The following is a 19,646-nucleotide window of genomic DNA, read 5'->3' on the forward strand; positions in this document are numbered from 1 at the left end:
TTTACTTTAAAGTCCAGTTTGTCTGATATTAGTATGGCTACTCCAGCTTTCTTTTGGCTTTCAGTCGCATGATAGATATTTCTCCATCCCTTTACTTTCAACCTGAAGGTGTCTTTCAGTTGAAATTGAGTCCTTGTAGACAGCAAATAGATGGGTTTTGTTTTTTTGTCCATTCTGCTACCCTGTGTTGTTTGGTTGGAGCATTCAGTCCATTTACATTCAGTGTTATTATTGAAAAATGTGGGTTTAGAGTCATTGTGTTCTCCCTAGAATTCATGTTTATAGTATTGTCTCTGGCACCTTGTGTTCTTTGCAACATTTCCTTCATAGAGTCCCTCTTAGGGTTTCCTGTAGGACTGGTTTGGTGTTCATGAATTCTCTCAATTTTTGTTTGTTTGAGAACACTTTGGTCTCTCCTTCTATTTTGAATGACAAGCTTGCTGGATAAAGGATTCTTCCCTGCATGTTTTTTCTGTTTATCACATTGAAGACTTCCTTTCCTTCCTTCCTGGCCTGCCAAGTTTTATTAGATAGGTTTGTATCCACTCTGATAGGTTTCCTTTTGTATGTGAGGTCCCTTTTCTCCCCAGCTGTTTTCAGAATTCTCTCTTTATCTTTATATTTTGCCAGTTTCACAATGATATGTCGTGCCGAAGGCCGATTCAAATTATGTGTTAAGGGGGTTCTTTGTGCCTCTTGAATTTGAATGTCTATTTCTTTTCCCAGATTTGGGAAATTCTCCGTTATAATTTGGTCTAGTATCCCTTCAGGACCTTTCTCTCTGTTTTCCCCTTCAGGAATTCCTATGATACGGATGTTGTTCCATTTGATTGTATCACTCAGGTCTCGAATTCTCCTTTCCTGCTCCTGGATCAATTTTTCTCTCTTTTTTTCTGCTTCGTCTTTTGCTAGAACTATATCTTCTAATTTACCTATTCTTCTCTCTGCCTTGTCAATCCTTGAGGTGGCTGCCTCCAGTTTATTATTCACCTCATCTATTACCTTTTTTAACTCATCACACCTATTTTCAAGGTGCCTATTCATTGTCTCAGTTGATTCTTTGATGCTTTTTTCAATCCCAGCCATTAATCTTATGACAGGTTTTTTAAATTCTTGATCCGGTATGTTGTCTAGATCTGCCTGGAGCAGTTCTGTGGTTGTGACTTCCTTCTGGATGTACTTCGGCGGGGGAGTTCCTCTGTTATGTCATTTTTGCTGGTTTTCTGTCTCTTGTCACCTTTAGAAAGCTTGTTGTGCACTGTGCCCCTGTTAATATTTCTCTGTTATAGGAGGCTTATTGACTGTCCAGGGCCTGTCATTTCAGGAAATATTCTTTTAATGGTGTCTCTCAGTTTCTCTTGTTGTGGCTTTGAATATTTTATTTCCCAGTCAGCAATATTTGGGACTCTCCGTCATGTACACTTTGGCTTGTTTCTTGGTGTAGCCCTACGAAGGAATTCAGACAGCCACACACAGACGGAAGAGAAGCACACACACGCAGAGACAAATCAAACAAACAAACACATTAAAAGGGGAAAGAAAAGAAAGAAAATGGAGAGGATAGAGACGAAAAGAAGAGAAGAAGAAAAAAAAAGAAAAAAATATTTAAGGGGGTCAGAGACAACAGTGGACAGTGGACAGTCTAAAAGTGTATGACCAGTTGAGGGGAGAGGTAAGGATGAGATACAGGAGAATATATCTGGATTGCAAGAAGGTAAAAAAAGGGAGAAAGGAGAAAGGAAAATAAGTACTGAACATTAAAAAAAAATTAAGTAAAAAAAGGTAATAATAATAAAAAATAAGTACAAAAAAAAGAAGAGATGAAAAAAATGAAGAAAAAACGAAAATGAAAAAAAATTTTAAGGAAAAAAAAAGCAGAGCTTCCCCTCGTGGATAAGCATGGTTTGGTCTCGAAGGCTTCTCTCAGAGGCTCCGCCTTTGTGTCTGCAGAGATTAGAATGGCGGCATGCCATGCTCTGCTGAACTAAGCACTGTAGGCCACTCTAATGAGTCTGATCTCCTTGTGCCAAGGTTGATCAGAATTGTATTTTCCAGGCCAGCCTTGGTTCAAAGTTCCAGTCCATGCACTTTTATGCTACCACAGATGAGATATATTTGCTTTGGTGGCTGGCTTCTTAGGGGGAGGAATCAGTTTGTCTTGGCTCAGGCAGGGATTTCGGCTGCCCCTGCCTGAGGTGAGATGCGCAGCAGGAGGTGAAGTGCGCACCTTCACAGACACGACTGCGTATTCCCAGCCCCCAGCTGGGATTGCTGTTGTGTTTGGGGGAGGAATGAGTTTCTCTTGGCTTTGCGCAGGTGTTGCCTGAGGCGCCGTGTGCTGCCGGAAATGAGCTGGGAGTTCCTGCAGCCTGTGTGTGTGCCCAGGCCTCCATGACTGCCAACTCCCTGTTGGGATGGCGCAGGTGTGGGGGCTATGTTTTCCCTGTTGGCACCCAGGATTCGGGGTTCGCGAGGCCAATGTCGGGGGCGAGATGCGCCGTGGAAATGAGGTGCGTGCTCCCACTCCCCAAACTGAGGTTGAAGTGAGTGCCCTTGTCGCAGCAGCTGCCATGGCCGCTGACTCCCTGCCGAGATGGTGCAGGGTTGGAAGTTGTTCTTTCCCTTGCGCCACCTGGGTTTGGGACTTGGGCTACCCAGCAGTTATTTATGGAGTGAGCTTCTCTCTCCAAGCGTGGTTAAGCGTTCTTTACCTCTTCCACGGAGACGGTGCTATGAGCATGTTCAGTCTCTCTGTCCCTTCCCTTTGTCTCTCGGGCTCCGCTCGCTTGTCCTGTGTTGGGCTGGGGCTCCCACCTCCTCTGCCCGTCTCGGGCTGGCCCGTTTTCCAATCTTCCCAGTTCGCACTCACTCACTCAGGTATCTTTGAGGTTCTCTTCTTTCTGGAGTCCGTATTTTCCCCTTCCGCTCTTGCAGATGAGAGTAATGTCCTTCTCGGTTCGATAGATGGGGCAGACGAAGTTTACAGAGCTCCCCTCCTCTCCGCCATCTTGGCTCCTCCCTCTTCACCTGCACTGTTGAAGTGTTCCTAACTTTCTCTTTGTCCTGGTAGGTTTATGTCCTTTTTATTCCTTTACTGGCATGTATTTTTAGAGGAAAGGATCAAAAAGGTCTGAGTGGTTAATCTGCCATATTGAACCAGATGTCCCCCTCAGCTTTTTGACTTTTTATTTTATCTTGCTATATTATAAGTATTTCACGATTCACCTTAAAAATGATATCTGAAATTGTCTGGGTATAAAATGTTTTGCGAGATGGTGCTGTGTGTGGGTACAAAACTGCAGTTTGGCAGGACACAGAATGGGAAGTTAAAGAAACCTTAAATAGTGGAATAGTGAATAGAATTTAGTGTGATTGAAGACCACCTTTGCATTTTTAGATATCTGAAATATATAATCCCCATTCCTTCTACCTGGATTATCTTCCCTCTAAAACAAAAAACAAAAACCAACAAAAGAAAGAAAAAACATGATGAAACATAACAGAGTATGCCTTCAGGCATATTTTGTCTCTTTTACTACCTCTCTTTCACTGCCTTATGAGCACTTTAGAGAGGTGGGCATTTGAACAATGGCTCTGTGATTCTTGCTGACTACCATAAGTTTTTTATAGGTTCTCTTACTAAAAATAGATTTTATAGCTTGTAGGTTTGATCAATATGTGTTTTTCTGTGTGAGAGAACTATTCCATGAACGTTCCATGAAAGTTCATGATTATTACTCTATGAAATTTTAAAGGTTAAATTTAATCTTTGATGGTCATGTAACAAATCTAAGTAGGCAATTGAAAATGTAGAAGGACCATTTTATATTTTTGTTTGGCTAAATAGGGTATTTGAGGTTATCTACTTATTTGGAGCCTGATAAAAAATAGACCAACTTCTTTTTATAATTGTTTTCTATGTATTATATTGATTTAACACATTTTTGTATCCCTCCTAAGCAGGGATTAGTGCATTTATATAAAAGTAGTTTCTTTGCTGTAGTATACTTCTTATATTGCTATATAGGTATAAACCTTGTATTTGAAAGTTAATTAGCTTTTGAACACATTATAATTTATTTTTCATCTCATTCCTTCTGAATTGGCAAAAGTACAGAATTGTTTTTATTTTTAAGTTTTTATTGTAGGCAGTAAATGTGTATGTAATATTTGCTGTGTGCAAGGCACTGTCTTAAACCCTTCAGAACGTCAACTAATTTAATTCTCATATCAGCCATCTGAGGTTGATACACTTGTTATCCCCATTTTCTGGGGAGGAAACCTTAGAGAAGTGTAGGAATTCGTTGAAAGTCTCACAGCTGGTGAATAGTGGAGTCATGCTGAGAATGCGGGCAGTCTAGGCCCTGCGCCCATCATGACCACTGTGACTTAAAGTAGTAGCTCCTACCAGAGTGATCCCTGTGCCTCAGTATGAAGCTCTGACCGCTCCCCTTCAGTCTTTACCTGAACCAGGATAGACATTAAAGGTTTTCAGCTAGTACTCATGGAAATACGACTCCCTCTGGCATTATTGAGGCCCTTTCAGTGTCTTAAAAGCAGATAAAATCAATCTGATTTTGTAGTAACCTAGCAGATTTTATAATCCACCTGTACCCAGAGAACCACAGAGAAGTCAGGAGATATAACACCTTAAATGTCTTAAAGGTATGCATTATTGATCAAAACCTAACAGATTCCTTCGGCACAGGGTGCCACCTTTTTCTCTCTGTAACTACCCACATTGTAGGTCTGTGAGAGGCTGGGTTGGAAGGCCTGTTTTCAGAAGTGGTAAAGTAAATTTTCATGCCTTCTACTTTGAATAGCCATCTATATCTATATCTATATCTATATCTATATCTATATCTATATCTATCTATTTATCTATCTATATATCTTTGTGAGGTTCTCATATATGCACAATAGCTATTAGACTTTGATAGACATTGTGATGTTGAGCCTTCCTACATTTGGAGGTCAGCGATACATACCAGAATTACTCAGATCTAGTATCAACTTGAGAAAAGATGAAAAGCCTTAAAGACAACGGAGTGCAGATTATCTCGCTCCTGCCTTAGAAGATGAGAGTGCTGGATTGAGGACTCTACATCAGTAGACTCAGGCTTGACCTGGTTCCACCACTTATGTGACTTTGGATATGCTGCACAACCTCTTTAGGCTTCATTTTTCTCCTGTGGAAGATGAAAATAGTGGTACACACCTCCTAGAAGAGTCAGTGGGATTAAATGAGATAATATGAACAAGTGTTTAGTATAATGACAGGCACAATGAAGCACAGAGTACCTTTTAGTGATAATAGTCTTAGTTGCAGTCATCATGATCATGAGCAGCAGCTGCCTCTTCCTGTCCTTCACATTCTCATCTTATTAATTTCGTATCCTCTGTGTGTCCAAATTTCTTTTCTGTTCCTGTCACCCCAGTTTTAGTTTTTCTCTCTAACCTATACTTGCATAGTAGTGCCCTCTTTGGCTTCAGAGAGTCATCTGGTACCTCTAAAACCCATCCTTAAAATTCTTGCTATTGATCTTTTTAAAACTCAAATGTGACCATGCCCGCCACTGCTAAATCTTTTTCAGTGGTCCTCATAGCCTTCAGGATTAAGATGATCCTTCTCATAGTTCCAGGAAAAGATTTTTCTCTTTGGGTGTAAGTCCTAGGTGGTTACTTTTAGCTCTTGAAGGCTACCATTCACAGTCTTGGAGACAGGGACAAAGGTTATGCTTCCTTGCTACATCTTCAATCATGAAGTCAGCCACTGTGCATTCCACATTGCTAGACTGGCCAGTTTTATGAAGGAGAGGTAATGATCTTGACAACTCCCCTACCCATGATCATCCGGCTTTGTAGCCAAGTCACTATTTATAGAATACTGTTCATAAATTTAGCGAATTAGACTGGACTTGTTCTTTCTGAATCTCAGTCTGATGCCCTTTCTGTGGAAGTAGTTTCTGAATTTACTGTGGCTTGCAAATCTTTGGGGGATGCAGTAGTGCAATAGCAAGTAGAGTCTATGTACTAGTTTTTTTTTTTTTTATCATATTTTGATTCCACTAGTGTTTTTATATATCTGCTTTGACAATTTGGGAAAAAGGCAGGTTATCAGTAGTATCTGGGTCTCCCTTGAAAGATATCATTATTGGGAGGGGTTCCTAAATGCATAAAATTATTTTATATTTTCTTTGTTTCAATTGTGTGGGCTCTAAAGTTATAGATGTGATATTTTTGTAGACACAACCCCAGTTTCATTTTCTACCTTATAGCATTGACTTGCATTTTTCATTATATTTTGCATAGAGGTCACTGCACTGCTATGAAGAGAAAGAAAACCTGCTTTAAATTCACGGCATTTTCTTCTATCAAGTTAAAAAAAAGATTCTCCCCAGAGAGAAGCATTTTGCCAGCAGGGTTCTGTAGCTTGTAGGGTGTACTGGAAAAGGTGCATAAAAATGTGAAGCACATGAATGAAAGAATAGTTCATTTAGCCTGTGTGTAAAAAGCTAGATTTTTTTCGTACTGTGATAGAAGTATTGCAGATTTTGTACATATTTGCTTTTTTCCATTTTGAAATGGTTGCTCTGTGTATTCTTCCCGCAGGTATTTAAAATGTGACGACTTCTGGTGAATGTAAATGTTAAGGTTGATGTCTAAAGGTCATTTTTAAAATTTAAAACATTGGCACTCCTTCATTTTTGAATATTTATTGAGCAGATGTTGTGTAAGTTATATAAGCTGGTGATGAGTCCTGTAATAGATTCTAAATGGACCCTAGTCTGTGATGCCCCTCACATATTTGGAGGAAACAGGCCAAGATTAGAACTTACTTTGTAAGTGTTCCTACCTGGGGGCAGACATCTTCAAGGGTTTCCCCATTTTCCCCTATGTTGAATCTTTATCATGAATAGCTTGTGCAGATACTGTTTGTTTGTTTGTTTGTTTGTTTTTGGCTGTCTCTAACACCATACATTCATAGTTGTGTTGTTAGGGAACTTCCGGAAAGGGCTCATCAGGGATGTGGATCGGGAGAGAAGAAATTGAACCAGTTTGTGCTACAGTGTAACTGTGCCATGTTGCTTCTTTATCCCAAGAGTCAATTCAGTGGCTGTCCCAGGCACACATGAAGAGGTCCAGTGAGAGAACATCTACTTGGTCATTGGCTTTAGGTCCTCCGCCTTTCTTTGCTCATTCTTCTTTATGATTCCCTTTGTAGTTCCTCTCTGACTTGACATTAATCATAAACCTGCTTACTGAGCAGAGAGAAGTTGTTTAAGCCGGCTCTGATAGCACACACTGTTTGTTTACCCGAGTGGATTTACTTCCTTTTAAAATGGACCTGTAGTATAAGGATGTGAATCTAAGAAGGATCATTGAGGGAGAACAAATGTGTCATTGGAATTAAGTCTTTTGCCTAAGGAAGTAAAGGCAGACACAGGTGAGTCATAGAGATTAAAGCCATTGTTTACACCAAAAGGATGGCCAGAGGGTGGGAGGGAGGCATGGATTGCTGTCATCAGAATCTGCCTCCTGCTGGAGCTCTTATCTCCTCACTTTTGCACCTTAGTGCTTGGCACTGTGCCAGACCTGTAATGGCTGCTCACTATGTTTTTTGAAGCAAAGATGGAGTAACTGTTAAATGAGATGTTGAGAGTAAGATCTAGGAAAAGAGGGAAAACAGTTATTACATCAGAAACACTAAGGATACATAGAAACCCAGGAGGAATAGAAGGCAAACAATGATTTAAAAAAAAAATGAAAACAAACCCATTTAAGATTAATTGAAAGATATCTGATTAAAAAAGAAATTCAGTGGACTGATAATACTTATTCTATATTAAGCTTTCCTATATAAGTTTATATTAAATATGAAAATAACACTTATGTTTTAACCTTAAAAATAATAGGAACTTTTATATCTGGACCAACTGATTTGAAGTTTGGTTAGACTATTCTGGTAGCTGATCAGATGTCAGTTCTTACTAATTAGGAAAAAAATCATTGAATTTTCGTGTTGAATATTTCACTACCCAATGTAATACTAACATTTAGTATTATAAGTTAATGGATTTACTGTGTATATGTGAGAATCTGTGTGCATTAATTAAAGACTGTCATGTAAATGTTCTTGAAGAGCTAATTGATTAAAAGTGGAAAATACTCAAATAGGAACATGCTGAGAAATGTTTCATTGGGAAAATTAGTTAAAGGTAGGAATGTGCTGAGAAATGTTGCATGAGAAAATTAGTTAAAGGTTTGTTAGCAAACTATGAATACCTTTTGGGTATGAATGATAAGGGGTTAAATAATCATTTAAGACTTATTTCTTAAATAATCTTTTAATGTCTTATTTCTAGGCAGACCTTGAGCAGAAAAGTTGCTGTTTACACTCTGAAGAGACATGGTTATGTGGATTATATAATCACATATGACCAGAATAATTTGTCCCAAATAAAAATGCTGTTTCCTTGCTCATGACTCCTTGCTCCTTACAGGATAACACCTAAAACTCAGGCCAGCACACAGGACCCTTCACAATTGCCCTTTGTCTGCTTTCAGCCTTATCCCACACCTCATCCTTTACTCATCCTACTTCGTTCTCTCCTATCTCTCCTTATATTTCCTGTAGGGAACTACCTATAGTCCTATAGATATGTTAAAATATTTCCTACCTCATTTGTTGTGCCCATGCTGCTCTTTCTGTCTAACCATCCCCCAGCTAACATTAAACATATAACTTGGAAAATATTTAGTGGCCCCTTTTGGTATTATACCACATGTGTTAAAGTAATAAACAATCAAAATGTATATTCTCTATCCTCATAAGCAGTGAGTAAGAGTACAGAAATGATTATTCATGCATTTATCCAGCCAATATTTATTGAGCACCCATTTGCCAGGCACTGTTTTTGACCTTAGAGATTTAAGAGTAAGCAAGACAGAGAACTCCCTGCTACCAAAAAACCTTTAAATTAATGGGGATGACTGGAAGATAATAAACAGAAGTATAGCAGTCAGGAAGAGGTGCAAAGAATCATAAAGCAAAGCAAGGGAAGGAAGGGGAAAGAGACCCATGAGGAGAAGTGTTAATAAGGTGGTCAGGGAAAGCATTTCTGAGAATGACATTTGAGTGTAGATCTGAAGGAAAGAAAGAAAGGAGCAAACTGGGAGAATATCTGGAATGAGAGTGCAATGGCCTTGAGACATAGAGGGGCTTCATGCTCTTAAACAGTAGCAGGCTTCCAGTGGCTGGAGTGAACTGGCTTGTACAGTGAACAAGGGGACTGATGAGAGGGTCAGAAAAGTAGCACCTGCCAGTCACGGTTTGGGAGCAACATTTTATTCTAAGTTAGAAATGCTTAGCTTTTGAGCAGGACAGTAATACTTTTTTTTGTTTTTTAAACCCTGGTTGTCTGTATAGACTAGGGGGAAGAATAACAGAATAGCAGCAGAAAGATAAGTTAGGAGGCTGTTGTGACCACCATGAGATACTTGGTGGCTTAGGCTAGGATGGAAGCAGGTGCTGGTGCTGAGAAGTGGTTGGATTTAGAATATGTTCTAAAAAGAGCACCAAGCTGTTGGATTGGATGTAGGATATCCAGGAGAGCAAACAAACGTTTGCAGGTTTATGACTAGAGAAATCAAGTGTATTAATGGTAAGGCCATTTACTGAGATATAGAATATTGGTGTTGGAAGCGTATGAAATCAGGAATTTGGTTTTGGACCTGGTAAGTTTGAGATTCATATTAGATCCCCAAAAGGAGTTGTCATACAGTCAGTTGAGTATATGAGTCTGGGGACGAGGGAGAGATAAGACCTACAGAGATAATTTTGGGAACTTTTAGTGTATTGATGACATTTAAACCATGACATTTAAGATTCTCTTAGGAGGGAGTAGAGACAGAGATGAAAAGAGACCCAAATCCCAGTCTTGGGACACCTCCATCTTAAAAAGTTGGGAAGTAAAGGAACCTCCAACAAAGAAGATGGAGAAGCAGAGCCAATGAAGCAGGAAGAAAATTAGACATGGAGCCTAAGTGAAGAAAAAGTTTCAGGAAGGAGGAGTTGATCAGTTATGTCAATTGCTGAGGTCTGCTAAATGCAGTGGAGAGGGCAGAAACCTGATTAAAATAAATTGAAGAATGAAAGGCAGTTTTTGCTTTTGGTGCCTTTACTTTTGCTGTCAAAAAATCATTGCCGTAACTGATGGGTGGCTATCATATTCCAGTATAAACACATGTCAAATCATTATGTTGCAAACCTAGAACTACTACAGTGTTATTATGTCAGTTATAACTCAGTGTTTTTGTTTTTGTTTTGTTTTAAAGCAGCAGAATGAAAGCAAGGGATGTAGCAGAGTTTGGGGTTAACTACTCTTTTTGAAGATTTGGGCTAATGGGGAACAGAGTAATAAAGTTTATAGGTAAGAGGGGCTGCAGGATCAAGACAGATTTAAGGTAGATGGTAACTTTTTGAATGATAGTTTCATTCCTCTCCCCTCTTTTTTTGTGAAACAAGAAGACATGCTTTAGCTGAAGTAGTTCTTAGCTCTAATATCTATAGTCCTTATAAACATGAGAAAATTTTCATTGAAAAAGATAAGGCTTATTGCATTCCCTATGATATTAAAATCCTTTTTAAAGGTGTCACCTTTTGGTACAGTTATAATAACTTTCTTCTTTTAACTTTTCAGGTGTTAGATGGTATCTTTGGACTGATATAAAGCTGAACTTCCCTGTATGAGATCTTTCTATAAACCTATAAGTAATTTTAGAGTAAAAACTGTAAAGAGGATTTTGTATATCTGAAGCAAAATTGATGGCATTATAGAATTTTAATTCTTATAGAATATCTAAATGAAGTTAAATGAATCAGACATTTTTCCAGTAAAAAGAAGTATTGAATGGACATGCCAATTGTTTTAAAAAAGTTCTTAAATAATGCTTAAAGAAAATTAGCTAATACATGCAATTTGATGCTTGTTCTGATAGGTAAGGTTAGTTTTAGTTAAAATTAACTGTTCATGCAATCATATGCGTACCTTATTATTCTCACTGTGTTGGGAATATCTTGGAGAAGGGGTCATCCTCAGAGTCCTGTGGTGGTGGTATTTTCACTTGTGTCTGTATCTAACACTAAATTACTTTTTGTTAGTGTTTATATTCTTGATTTAACTTCATGCTAATTGCAGTGATAGCACGGTAATGAAGTCTACTAATAAATTGCCTTGCCTACTATTAAAATACATCTTCCATGTTCCACTACTTTGTGCCACTTGCACATAGAAGTAAAATACTTTGGTAAATGAGAGCAAGAGAATGATGGCGGTGAGTTCTTCTGACTGAGGTTTAGCACATGTGGCACTCTGCTTCTACATAGATATCAGCATAGATTTTAATTTTAATAAGACAGCAAGTTATTTGTGTATGTTTTGAAAGCTGATGCCTTAGAATTTTATTTCTTCTTTGATCAGATAGAACATTTTGTTTAGTGCAGTTTCAGAATACAGAGTCTTACTTCTTGATTGGCATCAATTATCTACAAACACCCCTAATTCTTTTGGAAATGTGTGCCTGCCAATTTAGAACTGTTTATATGAAAAGTTTTCTTGCAAAATTGATTCTTGATGAGTTTTTGTTTTCTAATTTTCTCTTGTCCATAGTTTCTGGTGGCAGCTAGGTGTGAATACATTATGTGGCTGATTTTTCTGTTGGAAAATGTAAAGTTTACCTCTTCTAGCATTTGATATTCACTAAATTTCCCTTGCGTGTCCTGATGGTGGTAAAAGCTCTTGCTATCATTCTAATGTTTGTTAAACCTTGTCTTTGAAGTTTTGTTACATTTCCTTAACCATGAGTTCTCATTTTAAGTTGACTCTTAAGCTGCAGCTTTGTAGTTATAATGGAGAAATATGATAGATAGAGAAGGAAAAAAGTCTGGAGGGGAGGGCAGTGGGGAGTAAGGAGGAGGAATGAGGGTGAGCTAAGCTTTCTCATTAAAACTCATAGAGAACTATATATAGCTTATTCTACCTTTAGCCAAAGGAAATATCAAGAAAGGCTGTAAGGTAGTAAATGTCGCTGTAAAAAAGTAGTTGAATTTAATGGAATGGTACAAAAGCACAGTGCGATTGCAATTTCAGTAGAAACAGAAATAGGAATACTGGCGAAGAATCAATAGGAATTGATGGACATAAAGAGTGACTGACAGAATGAGCATGACAGCCCACAGCTGCTACAGTAGGAAGTGCCCAGGCTAATCTGAACCAAGAGAACCCAGACCAGTATGAGACCTCATGCAGAAGTGCAAGCCCAGGAGTATCTGAGGTGCCTAAAGGCTTAGTGTCTGAACTCTCCTCAGAATTCATTATGCTTATCACTGGGTTGTAAAAGCCTTTGTTTTACTGAAGGCTGTTCAAAGCAGCTTATATACCATTTAGCTTCACAACAACCCTCTAAAGGTATTGAATTATTATTATTCCCATAAATTAGGTATCTTGCCCTAGGTCAGGAAGGCTTTGTACCCAGTAGGGCTTACTTGAAGTCAGGTGGTCTTCCTAGGGCTGTAGTTACTATGTGCCCATAGAAGGAACTGGTTGTGTTGGGGTCAGTCAGGAAGTATGAGTTTTGTTTTATGTGAACTTTTATATGAATCAAAGCTTCTTTAAATGGTTAGAAGAAACAGTGATTCTATAGGGAATCAGATGCTGCAACGGAGGATGGGTAAAGCCAAGTTAATCAGTCTGGGCCTTTGTATTGTGATCAGTAAACCATTACCTTCCCTAAATTAGAATCAAAACTGGGAAGAAGAATGAGAGCTAAGAATGGTCTCCAAGTTGCCCATGACTAGCTGTTGCAACAATTCCCAAAAGTCAATTTTCCTTAAGGAATATAGAAAAAGAGTTTGGTTGTCTGCCTTGTGGGTGACTAGGAAAAAACACATCTTTGAACCAGATGGGCAGGCAGTGTACTTGGAGTCCCTGGAGTCCATCCAAATAATCTTCCGCCAAAGGGGAGAAAAGAACCATTGTTCATGAGGGTTCAAATCATGGAAATTACTCAACTCTTCTAGGCTGTGCTTCTTTGATATTACAGAGGCTCTTTGTTAAGTTATCAAATTACATCCAGAGATAACAGTTCTGTGCTAAGAGTGATCATAGCTAGTTTTAGGTATACATTTTCCCTCCAGATGTCTTGTGACTTTGGTATTCAGAACTTGATTACCTAAAGTGAAAATCTGACAGTTTTGCTTTATCTGTGAGGCTTCCCTCATTCTGAGTTCCTATAGTATTTTCTTTTATGTCTTCGATAGCAATTATTTCTTGTATTATCCTTAATTTGTATAAGTGTCTGTAAGAATAGCAATTGTGTCTCATTCATCTTTATACCCCCTATAGTGCTTAATACAAAGCTCAATAAATGGTTGGTAAATGAATAGAACATGAAAAAAATCCTTCGGTAATGAAATACAGGAAGCATAGTTTAATGTCTTCTTAACACTTTCTTTATATACTTCATAAGTCCCTAGTACACTTTTGTGACTTTTTCTAAAATTCCCTTGCTGTTTCTTGTTTAATTTTTAATAACTCTCTTTCCTTCATGGCTAGAAAGCCTTTAAAGCATAAGGTTGGCGTAACAAACTGATTTCCTTTGTGTAATTCCAGTAACATTTCTTTGCTACATATCGGTAATGATATTTACCAGGAGTTTATAAATGGTATGTACAAGGCCAAATCAGTTTAGTATCACTTATGTATTGTGCCTAAAATTAAATACATGCTATCACAGCAACTTGTATGCCTGGTTAAACCAATTGGCCCAAGTATTTAGGCTTTCTACAGGTGCAGATACCTGATTAGTAGGTAATACTCCATATCTTATGGCAGTTATATAACTTCTGTAAATTATAAGAATAAGTTTAAAAATTTCATATATGTGATAATTTAGTACAAGTTTATAGAAATATTCCTATGTGCAATAGGTATATGAAGTAGCTTTGTAAAAACATTTGGCTGCCATTAAACCTGTGCTTTCCTACCATCGAAGGAGTCATCAACCTTAAGTCTCCTATTCCTGGAGTTTAAAGCAACACATCTATGAAGTTTCTTAGCTCTTGCTCTGGCGTTAGTGCTTCACTGTGGCTCCCCATCCTTTTGTATGTGTTTTTCCACGTGCACAAGTATTCTTCCTTACAAGGAACTGAAAACCAAGTGGAAGTGGTTGGAGGGGAAAAATAGGTTTCAAGGGGAGGATAATGTGGTAGGATAGAAGCAAGGGCTGAATAATTTGTGTTTTAGAAAGGCAGGGGTGCCTGGGTGGCTAAGTTGGTTAAGTGTCCAACTCTTGATCTCAGCTCAGGTCTTAATCATAGGGACATGAGTTTGGACCCTGCATTGGGCTCCGCACTGGGCATGAAGCCTACTTTATTAAAAAAAAAAGAAAGAAAGAAAGATAGAAAAGAAAGAAAAGGAAAAGGAAAGAAAGGTGCCAAGGACCTCAGTGGCAAGGACTAGTTATGAATGCTGTCTGTCTCTTGCCCTTATTCTCTACTTTTACTACTTGCTAGTTTCAGAATATCAGTCCATCTTCTCTAAAGAGCTTGAGACACTGACAGTGACTGGTAGATTCTAAGCTGATGCTTTCTCTGCTTTGTCACCATCAGGAGTAGAGTGATATGTCCAATTCCGCTCTGCTTGGGAGAGTTCCAGGGAACAACAGGCCTAGGTTGGACCCCTGGTCTGGTCCTGGACAGGGCACAGCCTTCCCTAGGCTGCAGCAGATGGTGTCAGAGTGGGGGGAACCATTCCAGGAACCAGCTTATTTTAATAATCATTCAAGAAGGATGTTCCACAAGGAGTAGCTGAAAGAATTCAAACAGTATTTGAATGCTGCTGTTCTTGGTGTTTTACAGGATATGAAAAGAATGTAGGAGTGAAAACATTTCAGAACTGTTAATATCACTGTTACTTGTACATGTTTTTCCTTGAACCTCATTCTCTGTTCCACCAGTGAGACTGGACTGGTTATATGATCATATGACAGTGCTTCCTTAGACAAATAATAACTGTGGTTTGCTTTCTGTTCTTTGAAGGAGATATACATGTGGTTTCAAATGGAGAAAGAGGCAAACCATAAGAGACTCTTAAGTACAGAGAGCAAACTGAAGGTTGATGGGGGTGGGTGGTCAGGGCGATGGGGAAAATGGGTGATGGGCAATGAGGAGGGCACTTATTGGGAGGAGCACTGGGTGTTATATGTAAGTGATGACTCATGGGAATCTACTCCCAAAGACTTTGTACTGTCTAGAGTACACTGTATCTACTGTATGTTAGGTAACTTGGGAATAAATTATATATTTAAAGAATGTTTAAAATAAATAAATACATTTTAAAGCTAAAAAAAAAACACAGAATGATCTAAATTATACCAGCATTAGCCTGAAAAGGCAAATATCAAGACATTGGCCAAAGCAAACTAAATTACATAGGAGCACATATTTTAATTTCAATCTCGAGTTTCTTCAGTTGGTTTTCTTTTCATTATCATGCTTATTGTTGAATGTACAGCATTGTTATCCATTCTTTTCCATGGCCCTGCTTCTGATTTTATTTTTTAGGGTTATAGAGTGAGACAAAGGAAGAAAATAATAATTCCTTCTTATTTTGATATTTTACAGTATATACTAGACCAGTGACAAGGAACTTATAGATTAAAAAATGTCAAAGATGATTTAAAATTATTTCTATGTGTCTTTTTGGAAGGCTCAGTTAAAAAAGTTTTTTTCCTTTGGGATTTTCCGATTTTCTAACTAAGTAGAATTTTAGAAAGCTAGTCTACAGTTCCTAAAAGCAATAAAGCTGACTTATAACCCTGAACTAGAGAATTTTTCTTCCCTTTTCATAGTTAACATAAAAAACTTAAGGTTTTTTTTTTTTTAAATAGAGACTTAGCTTCTTAAGAAGCTTTTTGATGGTCTTGGATTTGTAGCTTCTTCATACTGGCATCCTGACATCAGGAAGAGAGAAAATCCTCACATCTTTTCTCAATGCATTTTACCTTTCTTCTTGCTTCTACCTGAGGATTTTGTATCTGCCACTGAAGTCTTATAATTTAATTCACATTTCTAAGATCATATTAGTGCTACACATCTAGAACTCTCTGATACTATTCTTTTGTGAATATGGTCATACTAAGATCGTTTTTACACCTGGATCCTCTGCTACTTTTCATATACTTGGGGCATGGTAGCACGCATGGTAGCACATCAAAACTCCGATTGTGTTTTTGCAAGAGCGGGAATAAAAAAACTGCATTAGGCCATCTGAATACCTAGTCATTTTATGTTACTTGAATGTTACTTGAATAAATAATAAATACATAAGTGTGTGTAGGTATGTATATAGAAACCATATATTGTTTTATATGTAGATATGTATATAGAAACCATATTGTTTTAATGCAGATACAAATCTGATTGCCAAGGATTAAAAATTTAACTGAGGAGAAGCAAAGACTTAGTTGTAGGCAAGTTGTTACCCAGGGTAATTGACAACCAGAAAATACAACATACAGGCAGGAGGAAAATTGTTCCCTAAAAAGGAGTAGACTGAACCCTTAGAGGCAAAACTGTGATCAGACATCAGATTTAAAAAAGTTTTTAGTGTTTATTTATTTTTAGAGAGAGAGAGAGAGAGAGAGAGAGAGAGAGAGAGAGTGGTGGGAGGGAGGGGCAAAGAGACCAAATCTGAAGCAGATTCCAGGCTCTGCGCTGTCAGCACAGAGTCCTATGCAGGGCTCGAACCCACAAACTGTGAGATCGACGTGAGCTGAAGTTGGACACTTAACCAACTAAGCTACTCCGGTGCCCCAGACTTTAGATTTTTAAAATTGAGGCAAAAATAAGGCTTGCCTTTTTATTATTGTAATCTGTATCTACCTGTTTCTGTTCTTAGGTTCATGATAGTCAACCTTTCATGCTGCTTTTTGACAAACATAAAGTTCCCTGCTATACCTCTGTCTTTGGGCTTTTAATTTCCAACCTAGATGAAGTTCATAACAAATTTTTTTCACCTGGACATATTTTCTGCAGTTCATAGTGACCAGCATAGGATTTATCTCTAGCCAAGAAACAAACATGGAGTATCTATTGTCTGCAAAAATCAGTGTCAGCACTGTAGGGAAGGCACAGAGGAGGATATGGCCTATGAGTGAGTTGAGTGAGTGAGTGAGTGTGTGTGTATGTCTTAGGGTTATTTCATTTTTATTTTTGCTGTAGATGTGTGGATTTTGAATGGTCTGACCTCAATTTTATTTTCTGCATAAGCTCTCCTATTTTTTGGGTGCAGTTTAACAGAATGCAACATTTTTCAGGAAAAAATTTGTTGAGTTGTGGTAGAATTACCTGTATTTACTAATAAAATTAGTCCATTTCCCCCCCTCTAGAATCACTTAAAGTTGTGTAAATATTAGGAAAAAAATCCTAAAGTTTCCATGAAATGCCATGAATGACATATGGATATTTTGGTATTTAGAAAGTATTTTATTTGTTATTATTTTTTTAATGTTTATTTTTGAGAGAAACAGCTCCAGAGCAAGGGAGGGACAGAGAGAAATAGGGAGACAGACTCTAAAGCAGTTTACAGGCTCTGAGCTGTCATGGGGCTCAAACTTATGAACTGTGGGATTATGACCTGAGCTGAAGTTAACTGACTGAGCCACCCAGGTACCCCTAGATTCAATAACATTTCTCTGAATATGTGGAAGTCTAAGCAATGCCTGGCATTAATGGAGAACAATTGAGTCATGAAATTTTTAGAGTTTATTAAAAAAGTAGGTTTGTGTTTACTAAAAGCATCATGAATATTTTTAAATCAATCATAACATAAACTTTGACTGTAAAAGTTAACAATAGAAAGAAATTGCTAGGGTTACATGGAACTATAGTAATTTGAAATTCAACCTCTTTTTGGAGGTTTCTATCTTGATCATTTTTCAAAATAAATTATTTTCTCTTCCTTTAGACTTAAATTTTTATGGAAATTAATCCATAAGGTAGACTTACTATATTAGATTTATATGCATAAAGTAGACTTTTCTCTTTCCCCTTTTCTGATATTTAAGAAGTTTCCTTATTTAATGTTTCTTTTTCCTTTTATGGGTAAAATAAGGCTTTAAAAAAAATCCTTTTCTTCAGTTACTTCTTTTGTCCATGATCTGTTTTTGGGTGGGGAGACAGTCTGTCTTTAAGACTGTACTTATGTGAAGGTCAGGTATCTGACAGCCTCTTATGTCTGAGGTGGCTCTGGGTAAACTGATATGAAACCAGAGTTTCTACCCAGGTGAGAAGTACCACGGAGCCCACTGCGCAGAGCCTGCGATTGGTGGGTAACTTGGCTAATACTTCTTTCCTCAGGAGAAAGTTCCTGGTCCTGCTTTTCGGCTGCCTTTTGAACCTCTATTCAGTGTCCTGATGAGTCTGTTTAATTAGTTGCCCAAGTGTAGGGATCATAGAGGAACTTGTGGCAAGACTGAGAAGAGTGTGGTGGTGTTAGGAAGAAGGGGCATTTACAGAGCCTTTGGAAGAGAAGCCTGATGGCAAAGAGGGAATGAACCATAAAAATGAATTAGAGGAATGCACAGATGTCAGGTTTTGAGATGAAGAGCCAATGGCCATGTGGATTCTGTTAATCCCTGATGGCTGTCACTAATGTTCATAATTGACCTATCATCAGTTGAAGATTAGACAGGGTTTATTATATTTCATTTGAAAAGTCAGGGAAGTGCAAAACACATTTTAACTAAAAAAAAATCACATATAAAGCACATAGTTCAAGGGATCAATTTTTGTTTTCCTGCAGAAATGACCTAAGCAGATAGAGGTCACATTGTAGCCTTTTTTTTTTTTTTTTTTGTTTGCCCGTTAGTTTTTGTTCTTATCTTTTCCTGTATGTCCACTGACAAGATGTTTTTAAAAAAGACTTTTTTAGAGATCTCTTTATTTTAACATCTATTACTGTTCTTCTGCGGTGTAGTTTCACATACATTTCAATGTCCTATAATAAAGACATTCTTAATAGTAGTGGAATGTGAATCCTGTGTGACATGAACATAATGATTAATCTCCTGCAGCTTTGCCTTCTAGCCTCTATTTTCACTTCTGTATGGCCAAACTTGGATAGCTGTACATATGCGGACACTGTTTCCCCCCAACAACTTTGTCTGAATGACTGTCATCAGCAGCACCCCTTCCTCAGGTGCTAAGTGCTCTGCTTGGGGCTGGGGAAGTACAGTGGGGAAATGAGTACAAGTCCATGCTCTGGAGCCATTTATATGCTAGTGGGAGCAGAAGACAATCAGATAAATAAATGAGATGGTGGAGCAAAAACCGTGCAAGGTGATGGCGAGGAAGGAGCAACCACAGAAGGGGGAAGCCAGGGAAGGACGCTGAGGAGATTACTGAAATCCAGCTGAGTCGTGAGGGGGAGTCGGCCCAGATTACCTGAGGAAGAACATTGTAGGGAGTGAGAGCAGCTTGGTCCTGAGGCAGATTTCATCTTCAAGGAAAACGAACTGTCCATTGTGGCTGAAGCACAGAGAGGTGAGCACTGAGGGTGCCCTGCTCGGATCTGCTTGGTCAG

The 19,646-nt window shown here is 38.2% G+C and overlaps 1 protein-coding gene and 1 long non-coding RNA gene across 6 annotated transcripts in view; one reads left to right on the top strand and one right to left on the bottom strand.

The window, feature by feature from the left end:
- The window catches only part of LOC115282595, a 23,337-nt gene extending 18,135 nt beyond the window's left edge, over window positions 1-5,202 (bottom strand). The window contains exon 1 of the long non-coding RNA XR_003904706.1: window positions 4,989-5,202. This is a non-coding gene — a long non-coding RNA (uncharacterized LOC115282595). The remainder of the gene's footprint in view (window positions 1-4,988) is intronic.
- CDK14 (cyclin dependent kinase 14) overlaps window positions 1-19,646 on the top strand; it is a 583,363-nt gene that overhangs the window by 117,965 nt on the left and 445,752 nt on the right. The gene's annotated exons all lie outside the window — the stretch shown is intronic.

This window comes from Suricata suricatta, chromosome 2 (genome assembly GCF_006229205.1).
Source record: "Suricata suricatta isolate VVHF042 chromosome 2, meerkat_22Aug2017_6uvM2_HiC, whole genome shotgun sequence".
In the NCBI taxonomy this organism is placed as follows: Eukaryota; Metazoa; Chordata; class Mammalia; order Carnivora; family Herpestidae; genus Suricata; species Suricata suricatta.